At 36.5% G+C, this 17,195-nt stretch overlaps 1 pseudogene; it reads right to left on the minus strand.

The window, feature by feature from the left end:
• Positions 1-1,885: 1,885 nt before the first annotated feature.
• Positions 1,886-4,884, minus strand: LOC119979877 (annotated as a pseudogene).
• Positions 4,885-17,195: the final 12,311 nt, after the last annotated feature.

The raw sequence follows: 17,195 nt of genomic DNA on the forward strand, positions 1-17,195 counted from the left end.
CTTCTTTCTATATATGTGCAACGTACTGTATATATATATATGTATTATATTGATTATATATCTTTTTATATATATTTGTAAACATATACATATATATATATAACACGTTCAAACCTTTTAAGTTTATATATATATCTATATCTATATATATAACGTGTGTATATATATAATAAAATAGAATTCCAAAACTGTTTGAGTCCTACTCAAATACTTCTCTTGGTTTCTAGAAATTTATCAATACCAAAGTCAAAATATCCTAGTCCAACTAGGACCAAAAATTGCTCACATTAAATATGAAATTCATCTCATGAATTTTACGTTCCGTATTGCTTATCATTCTTAGTGTGCGACCCTGTAGGTTCCCGTAATGTTGGTAGTAATTATAAAATCCTATTTTAGAATTACAAGCAGTGAGTGATGTTTAGCAACATATCACTGCTACCCAAATTACGAGAAAGTCAATGTTTTGACTCAACCTTTACCGCGACTAATGTTACCGTGTTGTAAAATCCTTTTATCCTCGATATCTTGATTGAACACGAGACATGGATATGTCACCCTCGTATAGCTCAATCAATGTTTCCTGATTCCCGAATAAGCTAATCAAAACAAATGACATTGATATCATTATATCAACTCATTTGAGCATGGCCATGCATTTATCAGCTCTATTCAATCAAGAGGCCTTAGATATCAATCTCGTGTTATGAGAAGGACAAATTCCATCTTGATCACTCACATCCCTCTACATAATTTATTATACACCTGATCACCACCTTTATAGCCACCTTGTTAAGGGCAACGTTTGATAGTGTCAAAATGAATAATTTCTTATGTCGGGAACAATGGTGATCTCAGGTCGAAGGACTACAAAACACCATCATCACAATGAAATTATTTATGACATCCATAACACGATCCATGTAATGATTTCATGGTGGGTCGATCCAGTACATAAATTCTCCAATTTATGTACCTACATGTTGACTTAATATCATATATTAATCAAGCACATATTAGCCTCTACACATTATTGTCGTCCCTGTTAACAATAATATTTGGCTAAAGACATTTAAGAATATACATTATATTCTAGGGACATTATTACAATAATTCATACTACACAGATATAAATAATTGCAATAACTAAAAATAACTTTATTAATAAAATATCCATGATAATATAATGTGCTAAAGAATCATCATATGATTGACTTTAGTGCACACTCTCCAACATATTTAACGGTCGTTCCTCATATCCATGATTGAGGACAAGTCAATAGGAACCAGTAGTGTGTACTTTTGAGCTGGCAACCAATAGGAACAAATCATTCCTCATATCTCTGTGTTTGTCACTTTGCTGTGCTTATTTTTATAATCCTGGTTTCTGTGAGGTGCTTTCGCCTCTCTGGGGAAGACGAAGAAGAAGCTGGGAAGGAACAAAAATGGAAAAATTAGAGGATTAGTTTTTTTTTTTTTTTGTTTAGACTCATGTGCCACATGGATTAGTTGTCCTACGTGGATGTTTACATATAATTCTATTATGTACAATTTGAGTCATCTTATATGTCACATATGATTTTTTCGCCGCCAGATTTATTCAAGGGACAACCTAAGTATTTTCCATAGTTGAGACACAAAATTAAGAAAAAAAAGTTTAAGAATAAAAATAGAACTACGTTACGAAAAATTACATTTCGCAGTCTTTCAAGTAATAAACTAGAGGAAGAGATCAAGGGAATTTAAGGGGGGAAAAAAAAACACCACCCCCCTTACAGCACGCTTACAACATAAGGCGATTCCACCTTGGGCAGTGTACAACGGGACTCCTTGCAACCACACAAATAAAAAATACACAAAGGATTCCATACCATATAGGCAAGGTTCAAGGAAGGGAATCAACAATGGCGACGCTGCGCAGCACAATCGTCTCAACGGTAACATCTGGTCCGAACCCGAACAATGCACCCAAGTTCATCCCTTCTCCAGTGGTGGTCTTCCCTTCTTTCATTGATTTTTTCCTAATTTCATCAAGGATAAACAAGACACCAGCACTCCACATATTTCCATACTCCTGTAACACATGCCAACTCGCCTCCATTTTTTCTTTCCTCAATCCAAGCTTTTCTTCTAAACTCTAAGAATTGCTGGGCCACCAGGATGCACTGCATAGAACAATGAATTCCAATCGTTGATACCGAATTGAGTGAAGTTTTCAACAGTGCATTCCAAGATCTTACTAGCAATGGTTTCTGTCAACCCTTTAGACAAGTAATATTCCAACCCCATTTCCCTCATTTTTACTACTAGACCATTCTCGGACCCCGGTATAATCGTCTGTGACGCTGACACAAGTTCAAACAATGGACGCTCTTGACCAAGATCAGGATCAGCACCTACAATAACCGCAGCTGCTCCGTCAGAAAACAAAGCAGAACCCACAAGTACATCTAGATGTGCCTCAGATGGTGCGCGGAAAGATACAGCCGTGTTAATTTCGGAGCACACAATGAGAATGCGTGCCCCATCATTGTTTTCTGCAATATCCTTGGCCAAGCGAAGTGCGGCAGCACCAGCAAAACAGCCTGATTGATACAACATGATCCGTTGAACGGACGGGTTAAGCCCAAGGAGTTTGGTCAGGTGAAAGTCTGCACCGGGCATGTTTACGCTGAAGAAGTGCAGAAAATAAGGTGTGTGATATTGGAGATAGGCTTCCCCCATTCTCCGATAGCCTTCATTGCAGCTTCTTTTCCTAATTTTGGTACTTGTGGAACAAGAATTTCTTGACGAGCATCTAGGGATGGCGCGTTGTACGTAGCTATTCCTGGATTCGCTTTGATAATGTCTTCATTGAGCTGCATGTAACGTTTTTTTATTGTTGATTTTTCACCTACAAGCAATCAGGCCAATCATCGTCGTCAATCAGATTAAGAAATCATCATGCAAGAAATCAAAGAGATAAATTTAACATGCATATGTATATGTATTCGCACGCACAAATGCGTTTGAACTTGTCTTTCAACTCTGTCATGTGTTGGCTTTGAGTGACTCGAAAGTAAAAGTCGGGATAATCTGACTGGTAGAAACAGTTTGGCGGATTTGCTGTGCCGATAGCTAAAATTGAAGCCATGCCCTGAGGTCGCCCTGATGCCATTGCCAAACAGCTGCTAATCCCTTAAGTTATTAGCTCTTTTGACTTCACTATTTTATAGCTGGGAAGAGGTACCAGAATTATGCACACAAAATTTTACGCCTTCCGACCAAAATCAGCTCTTTGTTAGATTTTTATATATTTTCTTGCCAAATTGTAGTATTACTTAACTTTGTAAGCATTGAACTTGTCTTTCAACTCTGTCGTGTGGATATGATGAACCCATACCTATCCCATACCGTGGAGGTGGGTGTTGATATTTGAATGGGCAATCTGAATTCTGCATTGACTAGACACTTAATGACTGAACCTATATCGTGGCGCTGAAGTAGAGGTGGGTGTTGGCCATTTAATGGGCAATGTTATGTTTGAGAGTATGTTGTGTTTTGACTTATTGGGATGACTTTGAGATTGTACTGTGATAAAAGTGTTTGGTGTGTCACTAAACATTCTGTGGTAGGATAACTTTTTTTTTTTTTTGAAAAGATCGTAGACATGATTGTATTAAGTTGTCCAATAAATTAAGTAATTGAGACATGTAGGCATGCGCTCGAGTCACTATAAAGATGGAGTACGACCAAGAAGACTGAAAAAAAGAAAAAAATTAAAAAAAAAACACAAACACAATGATGACAATCGCTAGACACTCCTAGATGACACCGTATTACACCAGACATCGTCGAACGAATTTGACTCCACCGGTCTATGTCAAGCAACAAAGACTACAAAGATTGCAACTAGATCTACAACAAGGATCTTGGCTTCCCCTTCAATAAGAGAGACTGATCTACCTCACACTACAAGAAATAGGGTCTATAGCGGGGGTTTAAACCGCCGCTATAGGTAGAAAAAACCGCCGCTACATAATGTTACCGATGGTTTTGTAAGTGTCGCTATAGACGGTGTCACTGTACCTATTGCGACACTTTTCTAAACCGTCGAAAAAATCGTCGCTATTAGACCATACGACGGTTAAAACCGCTGCTATTTTGTTATTATTTGTCAGCCACTTTTATTAACTGTGGCGACGGTTTATCGTCCAAAAACCGCCGCAATTTTTGCAGCAATTATAAACCGCCGCTATCATGGTGACAATTATGAAATAGGTTGCTAAGCTTAGCTACGGTTGGTGTATTAAACCGCCGCTAGTTAGGTACTTTCAAAAATATTTTTATATTTTAATAATTCATCATTTGTTAATTAGTCCACACAAATTACCCTGTTTTGTTTAACTCCACGAAATGAAAGAGTACCAAAAGTTAAAATGATACATCAAAAAACCATTAAACAAGGTATCCAAATTAAAATAAGGTATCCCACATTCTTCATTAATACAACAAAAACATGTATGTGAATTAGAATTAAACAATTTAGAAACAAACTAAAATGTGCTACGTACGATAACATCTTGGATACAAACTAACATTAAACATTGTTGAGAAATTATATGTCTTCAAAAGCAAAAGGTGAATCAAGATTCTCAAACATCCCAAACTAACAAGTTTTGAGGATCATAATGCTCATTCGTAGGACCTACCGAGTGGATCGATCTTGAGGATCATAACTCGAAGATGAGAATCGCCTATGTCCACTGGATGTGTCTGGTGCCTATAAATTAAATAAATAAATTGATATACATCCTCATTATTTTTAATTAAATTGACATAAACTAGGTTTGTTTGATCATAATGTACCTGTGTATGATGATTTGGAGTCTCTAGAGCATCCATCCTTAGAGATAGTTGTCCAATTTGTGCCATCATGGTCATCATCATGGATTTCAACTCCTGCATCTCTCCACTATTTGAAAAAGTGAATGACATCCCATTAAATCGACGTCGCGAACTAGTTCCGAACACTTAGGTTGGAGGAGGTCCTGTACCAATACCACGTACACGTCCAGCATTATCTTTTCCAAAAACCGCCACATATGCATCATTCTCTGAAGCAATACTTGTGGTGTGGGATGGTTCTGAAGATGTAGCCTCAATTTATGCAGGAAGTTTCTCCTACAAAATTTATTTGGATTGAACAACCAATATGCAAAGATCATGTATATATAAACTCGACAAATATAGAAACTAAATACCGCTAAAGTTGCGGTCTCATCATTCGCATAACCCCCCGCCTTCTTCTTATGCGTCTCAAGAAATAATTCAGCTCTAGTTGGGTTAACACCGGTTTTCTCTCTCTGCCAACCATAATACAAGTAAAAAAATATCAACCATTTCCCGTCGATATGCAACTATTTTTATTAGAAAAATTATATAGTAATATATGGTTAGGAAATAACCTATCAAGCAGCACCAAATGGAATAGACAAGTTTTTGAAGTACTCAGATTACTGGCTTCTTGAAAGGGGCCTGTATACATTAAAAAAAATAGAGAACAAACATTATAAATTTCTATGTTCACCTCACCAAACTCCTGCCCAGATTTTGGCAGGCAAATGCACATCATATTGAAATTGGATATCTTAATTATATTTTGAGCAAAAATTGGAAAATAAACAACTATTTGTATGAGATACTTAGACAATAAGGCAGAGATGAGGAAAACAATTACAACGACAAACACACATGGTTGAAGAGATTAAAAAAGGGGTCACAGCTAAAAATGAATATAAAGGGATATATAACTATTGAAAGTGAAAATAAAGCCACATATCAACTACACGCCCGTCTCACACAATCAATATTAAAAGAAAATTCAACGTAACAGTGGGTTTACACTTTCTAGAGCATTACATAAATTAAGAAAATTCAATGTAATAGTGGATCTTCCTTCGCTTGAAACCATACGTATCTAAACGAATCTATCACAACCTAAGAATCAAATTGCTAAACAAAGGCAAATATGATGACTCGAAATTTCCGGAAACTAATTCCGAAGGCAAATCTTAAAATAAAATTCCTAAATGAGGCAAATTCCCTTCCACACTCTTAATCTAATTGCCAAAAAATACAGGAAAACAAAAAATATAGATGAAATCCCAGATTTATCAAACGAAAAAGATATATAAAATTACCTGAGTACACATAGATTTGCGAATATAACAGCTCTGGCATGAAACGAAATACGGCAGCTCTGGCTGAAACGAGTGGGCAAGAGAGAGAGGAGTAGTGCTGCGGGAGAGTCGGAGAGAAGTGCGAAGTCGAGGTTGAGAGAGAAGGATTGCGTGGGTAATCTGGAATTTTGTCGCTCAGGGTAAGAGAAGGGAGAAAAGTGAAACGCGTCGTATAATACTATATAATTAACCCTAATGGAACGGCGTTTCTTAAATTTGTTGGACAAAACTGCCCCTAATTGAGCGGAGGTTACTAGAACCGTCGGATTAGATTGCCGCTAAATAAAACTTAGCGACACATATATAAAACCGCCGCTATAAATCCGTCGCTATAGACCTTATTTCTTGGTAGTGTCAAATCTGAAATCTCATCACTATAAAACTGAATATATATCGTTGGAGCACACCAGAAACGACAATGATCGAAGAGCTGGGACGGATGGAGGAGATCTATAACTGGAGGAGATAAATCCTACAAAATCCTTATTCAACACAAAAACATAAAAAAAAAAAAATTAAACAGATCTAGATTGAGAAATGACAAATCAAACCCATGGGAGGAGGAGTAAGAGGTAGAGAAGAGGAGAAGAGGTGTGGAGGAGGAGAAGACACAGAGTTGAGAGGTTTTTTTAAGAGAGGGAGAGAGACAAAGAGTGTGATAGGATGACTTGATCCACAATTTAGCATTTGAATGAATAAAAGTGAATGTGAATTATTTAAGTAAATTTTGTGTATAATTTTGATTGTAATGTATCCTAAAACATTATTTCGAATAGTGATAAATTAATTTTTTAAATATTTTACAACTTAATTAGGGACTTAAAATAATAAATATTTATACTCATCCATACCCATAAATCATAGGAAAATATTTTTAAAAACTAGGGTTTTCTCTCTCTAACAACTCTCTCAACTTCGAAAGCTATTTTTTCATCGATGAGCCTCCTGCCTTTCCTCCTCCTCCCCTAGCATAGATTTATCCTTCACTTGTATGAATTTGTTGTTTTCTTTCTATTTTTGTGCTGAATAAGTAATGTGGGACTCCAACACTCCCCCTCACACATGGGTTGGGCTTTGTTTACCCTAGACAACATGGGAAGGTGATAAGTGCGGGCCTCCTCGATCAGACCACTTTTGTGGCTGGGCTTGGCTCCGATACCATGTTAACATTTTGGGCCTTCATTGTCCACCCCCTACAAGGCCTAATAGAGGGTGTGAATGTACCCTCATTTATACAAGTCACCAAGACCATTCCCAATCGATGTGGGACTCCAACACTCCCCCTTACACATGGGTTGGGCTTTGTTTACCCTAGACAACATGGGAAGGTGATAAGTGCTGGCCTCCTCCATCGGACTACTTTTGTGGCTGGGCCTTGCTTCAATACCTTGTTAACATTTTGGGCCCACATTGTCCACCCCTAAAAGGCCTAATAGAGGGTGTGAGTGTACACTCATTTATACAAGTCACCACAACCATTCCCAGCCGATGTGGGACCACAAAGCAGCTCCCATGTGCATCCGCCACCACCTCAACTTGGTGAGTGATGTGAAATATTCGCAAGCGCACAAATCGTATCAGTAATAAAGAGTGAACAAAGTATTGTTCCCACGAGGATGTATTGACAATTTCAATTCAGTATCAATCCAAGTAATTATCACACTAAAATGGAAAGGCGAATTATTTGGATGTGTTTTATCTAATGCTAAAACAAGTAATTACGAAATTACTAACTAATTGGCAATTTAATTAAACAACTAAGCAAACAAACAAAGAAGTGGGTTTTCAAGAGAGTCGAACACTAGAGTTCCTAATTTCACCGCTTTTTATCCAATTGAACTCCACTAATCCATTAATTCCCAATTCTCAATTTAGTTGTTGACAATCAATTTCCTAACCTATTCAATATTCTATTCCTAGATACACCAAAAGTATTTTCAATATAAATCCCTGTTATTCCTAACACTCGGATTAATATATCAAAAACCCGTTAAGAGTAGTGAAAATCATTTAACGATTGCATAAGTCATAAACCTATATTCCTATGGTTTATGCAACCTATGTTCTCTATGGATTCTTGCAACCCTAGGCATATCCTTCCGGTCTCAACCTAGGCATAAAATCATCCAAATGGTGATCAAGCATTTGAAAGCAATAAGCACACCCAAAGAGAATCAACAATAAAGAGAGAGATTCAAGAACAATAGACCAATTTCATTCATTCTTCAGAAAGGGGTTCCATTAGGGCCCCTAGTTAGAGGATTAGTTCCTCATAACCAAGAAATACAAATCAAAATCCAAAATAGCAGTCATTAAATACAAGAACAAGAAAGAAATAAAGAGAAACCCCTGGATCCCCTTGCTCAAGCTTCAATGACTGCTATAAAGAGATGTCCAAAACCCTTGATTCCTCTTCAAAAGTTGTGTCCCCCCCCCCCCCAAAAACCCTCCAATAGCATTAGCTGGCTCGCTTTGAGAAGAAGATGCATTAGTAATTAAGCATTCTCCGGTTTGATGGCTTTCACCACAATAATCACAAGACACTATAGGCATTCCTTGAACCACATGTACCCCTTGAGGAGAATTCATCGTTAATGCATCAATCTTTTTAGCCATAGCGGCTAATACGGTCATCATGTCGGTATCACTTGGATTGCCTTGACTTTGGGGTAGCCTCTCCGTTGGCCAAGAAGTATTTGTCTTGGCAACCTTGTCAAGCAAAGTTCGGGCTTCCTCTTGAGATTTAGTCATAAAAGAACCACCCACGGCTGCATCTAACATTTGCCTCGTCGACATACTCAATCCGGAATAAAAGGCTTGATAAACAATCCACTCCGCAAGTCCACGATTAGGACAAATCCTCAAGATAGCTTTGAACTTTTCCCAAGCATCGTGGAATGATTCAAGATCAAATTGGGAAAAAGTCATAATATCATTCCGGATTTGAACCGCTTTCGTCGGAGGAAAAAAATTTAGATAGAAATTGCTCCAAAAGCTCCTCACATGTAGTAATAGAGTTTGGAGGGAGTGACATCAACCATGCTTTAGCTTTATCCCTCAAAGAAATGGAAACAACCCAATAGAATTGCATCACGCGAAGCACCATGAATATCAAATGTAGCGCAAATATGCAAGAATGAAGCAATGTGCACATTTGGCTCTTCGTGAGGAAAACCATGGAATACAACGGAGTTAGAGATCATGGTAATAGTAGCCGACTTGATCTCAAAATGAGTGGAGTTGATAGGCGGATATCAGATACTAGAAGGAGTGGTATCCCAAGTCGATCGAGCGCATTCCTCTAAAGAACGAGGGTCAATTTGCCTTGGTGGCCCATCTACCTCATTAACTCCATTTCCACCATTTGCATTATTAGCACCTCCACCATTAGCATTTTTCTCATTCAAACCGTTGCCCCCAATGGGCCCCACACCATTCCTTCCATCCAAATTGTCTCCCATGCCTTCAACCGGGTTATGATTTTACTCTTGTCTAAGCATACGAAAAGTCCTCTCAATCTCCGGATCTAAACCAATCAAATTTGCACTAAGAGTACGCCTTCCTAAGCTCATACAAGGGAAAGAATTTCTGTAGAAAGATTAAAACCAAATTAGTACAAAAATAATCTAAATTGACACAAAAATAAAATTGCCTCAATCCCCGGCAATGGCGCTAAAAACTTGATGTGAAATATTCACAAGCGCACAAATCGCATCAGTAATAAAGAGTGAACAAAGTATGGTTCCCACGAGGATGTATTGGCAATTTCAATTCAGTATCAATCCAAGTAATTATCACATTAAAATGGAAAGGCGAATTGTTTGGATGTGTTTTATCTAATGCTAAAACAAGTTATTAAGAAATTACTAACTAATTGGCAATTTAATTAAAGAACCGAGCAAACAAACAAAGAAGTGGGTTTTCAAGAGAGTCGAACACTAGGGTTCCTAATTTCACCACGTCTTATCCAATTGAACTCCACTAATCCATTAATTCTCAATTCTCAATTTAGTTGTTGACAACCGATTTCTCAACCTATTCAATGTTCTATTCCTAGATACACTGAAAGTATTTTCAATATAATTCCCTTTTATTCCTAACACTCGGATTAATATATCAAAAACCCGTTAAGAGCAATAGAAATCATTTAACGATTGCATAAGTCATGAACCTATATTCCTATGGTTCATGCAACCTATGTTCTCTATGGATTCTTGCAACCCTAGGCATATCCATCCGGGCTCAACCTAGGCATAAAATCATCCAAATGATGATCACGCATTTGAAAGCAATAAGCACACCCAAAGAGAATCAACAATAAAGAGATAGATTCAAGAACAATAGACCAATTTCATTCAATCTTGAAAGAGGGGTTCCATTAGGGCCCCTAGTTAGAGGATTAGTTCCTCATAACCAAGAAATACAAATCAAAATCCAAAATAGTAGTCAGTAAATACAAGAACAAGAAAGAAATAAGGAGAAACCCTTGGATGCCCTTGCTCAAGCTCCAATGGCTGCTGTAAAGAGATGTCCAAAACCTTGATTCATCTTCTAAAGTTGTGTCCCCCCAAAAACCCTAAAAAACCTACCCTTTTATACTCCCAAAAACCCCAGAGTCATTTTTCTAACAAGTCTGTGACGTTTTGAATTGGGTCCACATGATTTTGAGGAAATTTCGGGCATTTAGAAATCTTCAAAATCGTGAACTGGGACTGGCCGATCGATCGGACATGAACACCAATCGATCGGATTTGCTCACTGTCTTTCCAGCTTAATTGTGGTCCAATCGATCAAACATGGACACCGATCGATCGGTTTTGTTCACTAGTTCCAGAAGTCTCCTTTTTCGACTTGATTTAGCTCCATATCTTGAATACGTGCTCCGACACCTGAAATGTGCAAATAACAACTCTTTAGGTAGAATTAGTCTCAAAACGACTCTAAACAATACAAGATTTCATGTAAAAAGATGTACAATTATATGTATATAATTGGCACATCAGTGAGTTATGAGCCCATCAGCATGCTTTGCCAAACAACAAAAAGTGCCAAACGCGGCAGTAGACCGCGACTAGGTTTGGTTGGAGGCTGGGTTTTATGTTTGTTTGGGCCTTGTTGTGGTACGCTCTCTCTCATATGTCTCTCACTTCCAGGAACGCTCCGTCTCAATGATTGTTACTTTGTTTGTTGGTTGTTACTTTGTTTGATTTCATTTGGTTTTGACCATATAAGTGCGTTCGTAGGTGTTGAAATATTTTCAAAATAATAAAGAAATTTTTACATTGGTAGTTTCATTCCAATAGACACAACTCTTCTCTTACAACTTCTCTTGAACACAAGCCTTCACAAGAGGTGTGTTTCTTTTGATAAGAGATGTATTTCTTTTTAGACACAACCCTTCACCAAAAACATGTGTTTCTTTTTGGACACAACCTTTCAACAAAAGGTGTGTTATTATCTATAAATACATCATTCCAAGACATTCAATTACAATTGAAAAATCATCTCAAAAACTTGGATTCTATCCTTGCAAAATAGAATTCCAAGCACTTGTTAAAGTTCTGTTTTCCTTGGTCATTCTTGGGTGTTCTTCCTTTATGCAAAGGTCGAACATCAAAACGTTAAATACGTGTTGTTTCATTGTATTTTGGAAGTGTATTTGCTGCTATCCTGTGCACACCAAAGTGATGAAGGCAAATAACACTTTAAGGAAAGCATTAATCCGTGCCTTGAAGTAAAATCTAAATTGCTGAAAATTCTCTAACATTCTACATTGTCAAAAATTCTCCAACAATCTTAAAGTGTTATCTCTATGGCTGGTTCATTGAGAGAATTTACTTCAGATTTTGTCAAATTAGAGAGGTTTGATGGCTCTAATTTTCGTCGTTGGCAAAAGAAGATGCATTTCCTTTTGGCAAGTCTCAAAGTTGTGTACGTACTCACCACCACAAAGCCAACACAAGGAGATGAAGAAACCATAGAGAAAACTCGTACAAGACTCAAATGGGAGCAAGATGACTACATATGCAAGGGCCACATTTGCAATTCAATGTCCAATGCTCTCTTCAACATCTATCAAAGCAAGGATACCGCCAAGGAATTATGGGACGCATTGGAAACTAAGTATCTTAACGAAGATGCTACAAGTAAGAAATTTCTTGTTGGTAAATTCATGAATTACAAAATGGTAGATGGTAGATATATTATGGAACAATTTCATGAGATTATGCGTATTCTTAACCAATTCACTCAACACAACATGAATATGGATGAGTCTATTTCAGTTTCTTCCATCATAGAAAAACGCCCTCCATCATGGAAAGATGTCAAGAAATCCTTAAAACACAAAAAGGATGACATGAATTTGGATCAACTTGGGCAACATCTCCAAGTTGAAGAGGCTTTTAGAAGCAACCAAAGTGGAATTGAAGAACATTCTTCAAAGGTTCATATGATGAAAGAAGGTTAAAACTCAAAACAAGACACATCACTCAAGGATGGAAACAAGAAAAGGAAGAATAAAGCCAAGTTCAAGAACAACAAGAAGCTCAAGGGTACATGTTTTCATTGTGGGAAAACTGGTCATTTCAAGAAGGATTGCTATAGCTTCAAAAAGAAGCAAGAAGAAAAGAAGTTAAAAGATAACAACTTTGTGGCTATGATTTCTGAAATCAATTCTATTGAGGATTACACAAATTGGTGGATTGATTCTGGGGCAACTAGGCATGTTTGCAAAAACAAGTCTATGTTCTCTAAATATGTGCCGGTAAAGGATAACAATGTGATTTACATGGGCAACTCCACTACCGCTGAAATCAAAGGCAATAGTGAAGTTATTCTAGAATTTACAAGTGCCAAGACTTTAACCCTCACCAATGTGTACCATGTTCATTCCATTAGGAAGAATCTTGTTTCTGGTAGTTTACTTAGCAAGCATGGTTTCAAGCTTGTATTTGAGTCCGATAAGTTTGTATTGTCAAAAGGTGGTGTCTTTGTGGGAAAGGGTTATTTGTATGAGGGGATGTTTAATCTTAATATTAATAAGAATATTGCTTCTCTTTATATGGTTGAATCTTTATGGCATAATCGTTTAGGACATAAATGTTACTAAACTAAATAGTATGGCTAACATGGAATTAATTCCTACATACACTAATGATATGAATGAAAAGTGTCCTATTTGCATGAAAACAAAAATAACAAGAAAGCCTTTTTCTAAAGTAAATAGAATATCTACTTTACTTGAATTAGTGCATAGTGATGTATGTGATTTACATGGCAATCCTACAAGAGGTGGTAAAAAATATTTTGTCACATTTATTGATGATTTTTCAAGATATTGCTGTGTTTATTTAATGCATATAAAAGATGAAGTACTTGAAAAATTTAAGATTTTTAAGGCAGAAATTGAGAATCAACTTGGCACTAAAATAAAATGTCTAAGGTCGGATAGAGGAGGTGAATATCAATTCCCTTCTTATTGTGAATCATTGGATTGATTCAGATTCATGGGACTTCCACAGCTTATACACCACAACAAAATGGTGTAGCTGAAAGGAAAAATAAGACCTTGATTGAAATGGTTAATGTCATGTTATATAATTCCAAACTTAGTAATGGCTATTGGGGGGAAACTTTATTAACAGCTTGTCATATTTTAAATAGGGTCCCATTAAAAAGGACTACTATAACCCTATATGAGCTATGGAAGAAAACAAAGCCAAATTTAAAATATCTAAAGGTGTGGGGGTGTAGAGCCATTGTTAGGCTACTTCAACCTAAGATAAATAAGTTGGGAGAAAAAGGAATTGAATGTATATTCCTTGGATATGCCGAACATAATAAGATATATAGATTTTTGGTAATTGAACCAAATGATTCCATTAATGTGAATAACGTAATTGAATCTAGAGATGCATTCTTTTACGAGGAAAGATTCACAACGCTACAAAAACGTAGTGCAACTAGTGAATTGGATGAAATAATATCAGCACCGCTTAATTTAAGTGATGAATCACTTAATAATGAAAGTGGTGGAAGCTCTCAACCTATACAACCTATTTTAGATAGGAAAAGCAAAAGAGCTAAAGTAGCTAAGTCTTTTGGACCAAATTTTATTGTCTATTTAGTAGAAGGTTCTAGAGATACACTCTCTAGACAAATAGCGGTTTCTCAAAATATAGAACTGGATCCTTTCACCTATGAGGAAGCTATGAAATCTCAAGACGTTGCTCTTTGGAAATAAGCAATTAATGAAGAAATTTTTGGTACCGATCTTGAAAGTATCGAAAATGTCAAGAAATTTTTATCATCAAAGTTTGATATGAAAGACATGGGTGATGTAGATGTGATTTTGGGTATTAAAATCTTGATAAATCAAGATGGACTAATTTTAACCCAATCACATTATATTGAGAAAATTCCTAAAAAATTCAATCATTTTGATTGTAACCCCGTGAACACACCTTATGATCCAAACTTGAAGTTGTATACTAATACTGGAAGAGCAATCAATCAACTAGAATATGCTAGAGTGATTAAATGCTTAATGTATGCCATGACATCAACGAGGCCTGATATTGCTTTTGCTGTGGGCAAGCTTAGTAGGTAGACATCTAATCCTAGCAATATCCATTGGCAAGCTGTGTATAGAGTTCTAAAATATTTAAAGAACACTATGAATTATGGAATCCATTACTGTGGTTATCCAACAGTTTTGGAAGGATACACGGATGTTAGTTGGATCACCGAGCTTGATGATCATACATCTACTAGTGGATGGATTTTCACTCTTGGTGGAGGAGCTATAGCATGGGGCTCAAAGAAGCAAACATGTATAACAGATTCGACGATGGCATCAGAATTTGTAACTTTAGCTTCTTGCGGTAAAAAAGCTAAATGGTTAAGGAATTTATTATTGGAAATTCCTATTTGGCCCAAACCAATGGCGTCTATATCTTTACATTGTGATAGTGAGGCAATACTATCAAGGGCCTATAGTAAAGTTTATAATAGTAAGTCTAGACATATTGGTTTGACACATAGTATGGTGAGACAGATGGTACCATAACAATAAATTTTGTAAGGCCAAGTTAAAATTTGGCTAATCCATTAACCAAGGGTCTTGCAAGAGATATGGTGTGGAAAACATCAAAAGGGATGAGATTAACGTCCATTACTAAACAATCACTAATGATGGAAACTCAACTCGACACTTGAAAATTTCATGTTCTTGAGTTCAATGAGCAAAGTACATCATATTAGGTGATGGAAAGTACTTGAAGTGTCTATACATCCCAAGGAAAAAGTGCTTTGGACCTATAAGGTAATGAAGGAGGTTGAGCAATAAAGTTCTTAATAAGCTTATAACAAAGTTTGTGAGGTATTATACTTATAGGAGTACCTTTGATAAACTTACCTACGTGAGTGTCGAAAGTGGTGTCGCTTTCTAAGCGACTTGGACTTGTCTCTAAAACGCTCACTAAAACAGGATATCGACGCAAGGCCAATCCACGCGTCGGCAAATAAGAATGACCTTTATATCGAAAGTTTGTGTGTGTTGTGTGTCCGGTTATTCGAAAAGGATCACTAGTTCAAAGTTCGTCTACTATGTCATCCTGAATAACCTTGATATACATACACTACATGAAGGTTCAAGTCCTAAAGACACCTTTGTTTATGCACAAATTTTCAAATGAACACAACAAGTGTATTTTTCATCTGTATTTTGAAAATGGTGGAGGAATGTTGAAATATTTTCAAAATAATAAAGAAATTTTTACATTGGTAGTTTCATACCAATAGACACAACTCTTCTCTTACAACTTCTCTTGAATACAACCCTTCACAAGAGGTGTGTTTCTTTTGACAAGAGATGTCTTTATTTTTAGACACAACCCTTCACCAAAAAGATTTGTTTCTTTTTGCACACAACCTTTAATCAAAAGGTGTGTTATTCTCTATAAATACATCATTCCTAGACATTCAATTACAATTGAAAAATCACCTCAAAAACTCTCAAAAACTTGGATTCTATCATTGCAAAATAGAATTCCAAGCACTTGTTAAAGTTCTGTTTTCCTTGGTCATTCTTGGGTGTTCTTCCTTTGTCCAGAGGCCGAACATCAAAACGTTAAATACGTGGTGCTTCATTGTATCTTGGAAGTGTATTTGCTGCTATCCTGTGCACACCAAAGTGGTGGAGGCAAATAACATTTTAAGGAAAGCGTTAATCCGTGCCTTGAAGCAAAATCTAAATTGCTGAAAATTATCCAACATTCTACATTGTCAAAAATTCTCCAACAGTAGGGTCTTTGAATGATTTTTGGCTTGCGTGCAGTACAATCCCTTTGAACTGCTCCTGGTAAGCGAGTGGAATTATGCAAGTAAATGTTATCGTATTTTTTTTAATATTTCACGACATAGTTTTTGGGTCCTTATATATATCAAGGTATTAATTATATCAAGTTAGTTTGATACGTATAAGTAGGCTGATTCATACTATTCTGTTGTTTGTCCGTTTGTTAATCAACAACTGTGTGTGTTTTTCAATTGAAATATTTTCTAAATTTGTATGATGCAAGAACATTTTGATTTTTTAAACGATGGAGAACACATTTTTTGGTCGCAAACAAACTAAAGCCAACAGAAGTTTAGGGGGAAAAAGGTAGAAAATGAAAAGAGTACCAAAACCAAAATAACAGGAAAAAAAACCCAGTAGTGATTGAGAGTTGAAGACTGTTTCAGAGTTGCTCTGTTGTGATTTCATCTATGTTTTGCAAGAGAAGTAACGGGTGGAAGGATGAGCTTGCCAAACAAATGCAACTATGCACACGTTTTTCAAGGTCTAAAACAACCAGGTGAAATGATATTTTCTTACAAAAGCATGTATGATGAAGAGGAAGAAACAGGGTGGAAGATGTATTTTAATATTTTAATTTAAGAGTTAATATGTCATTGTATACAAGGATATTT

The sequence above is a fragment of the Tripterygium wilfordii genome, chromosome 15 (assembly GCF_013401445.1).
Source record: "Tripterygium wilfordii isolate XIE 37 chromosome 15, ASM1340144v1, whole genome shotgun sequence".
Classification (NCBI taxonomy): domain Eukaryota; kingdom Viridiplantae; phylum Streptophyta; class Magnoliopsida; order Celastrales; family Celastraceae; genus Tripterygium; species Tripterygium wilfordii.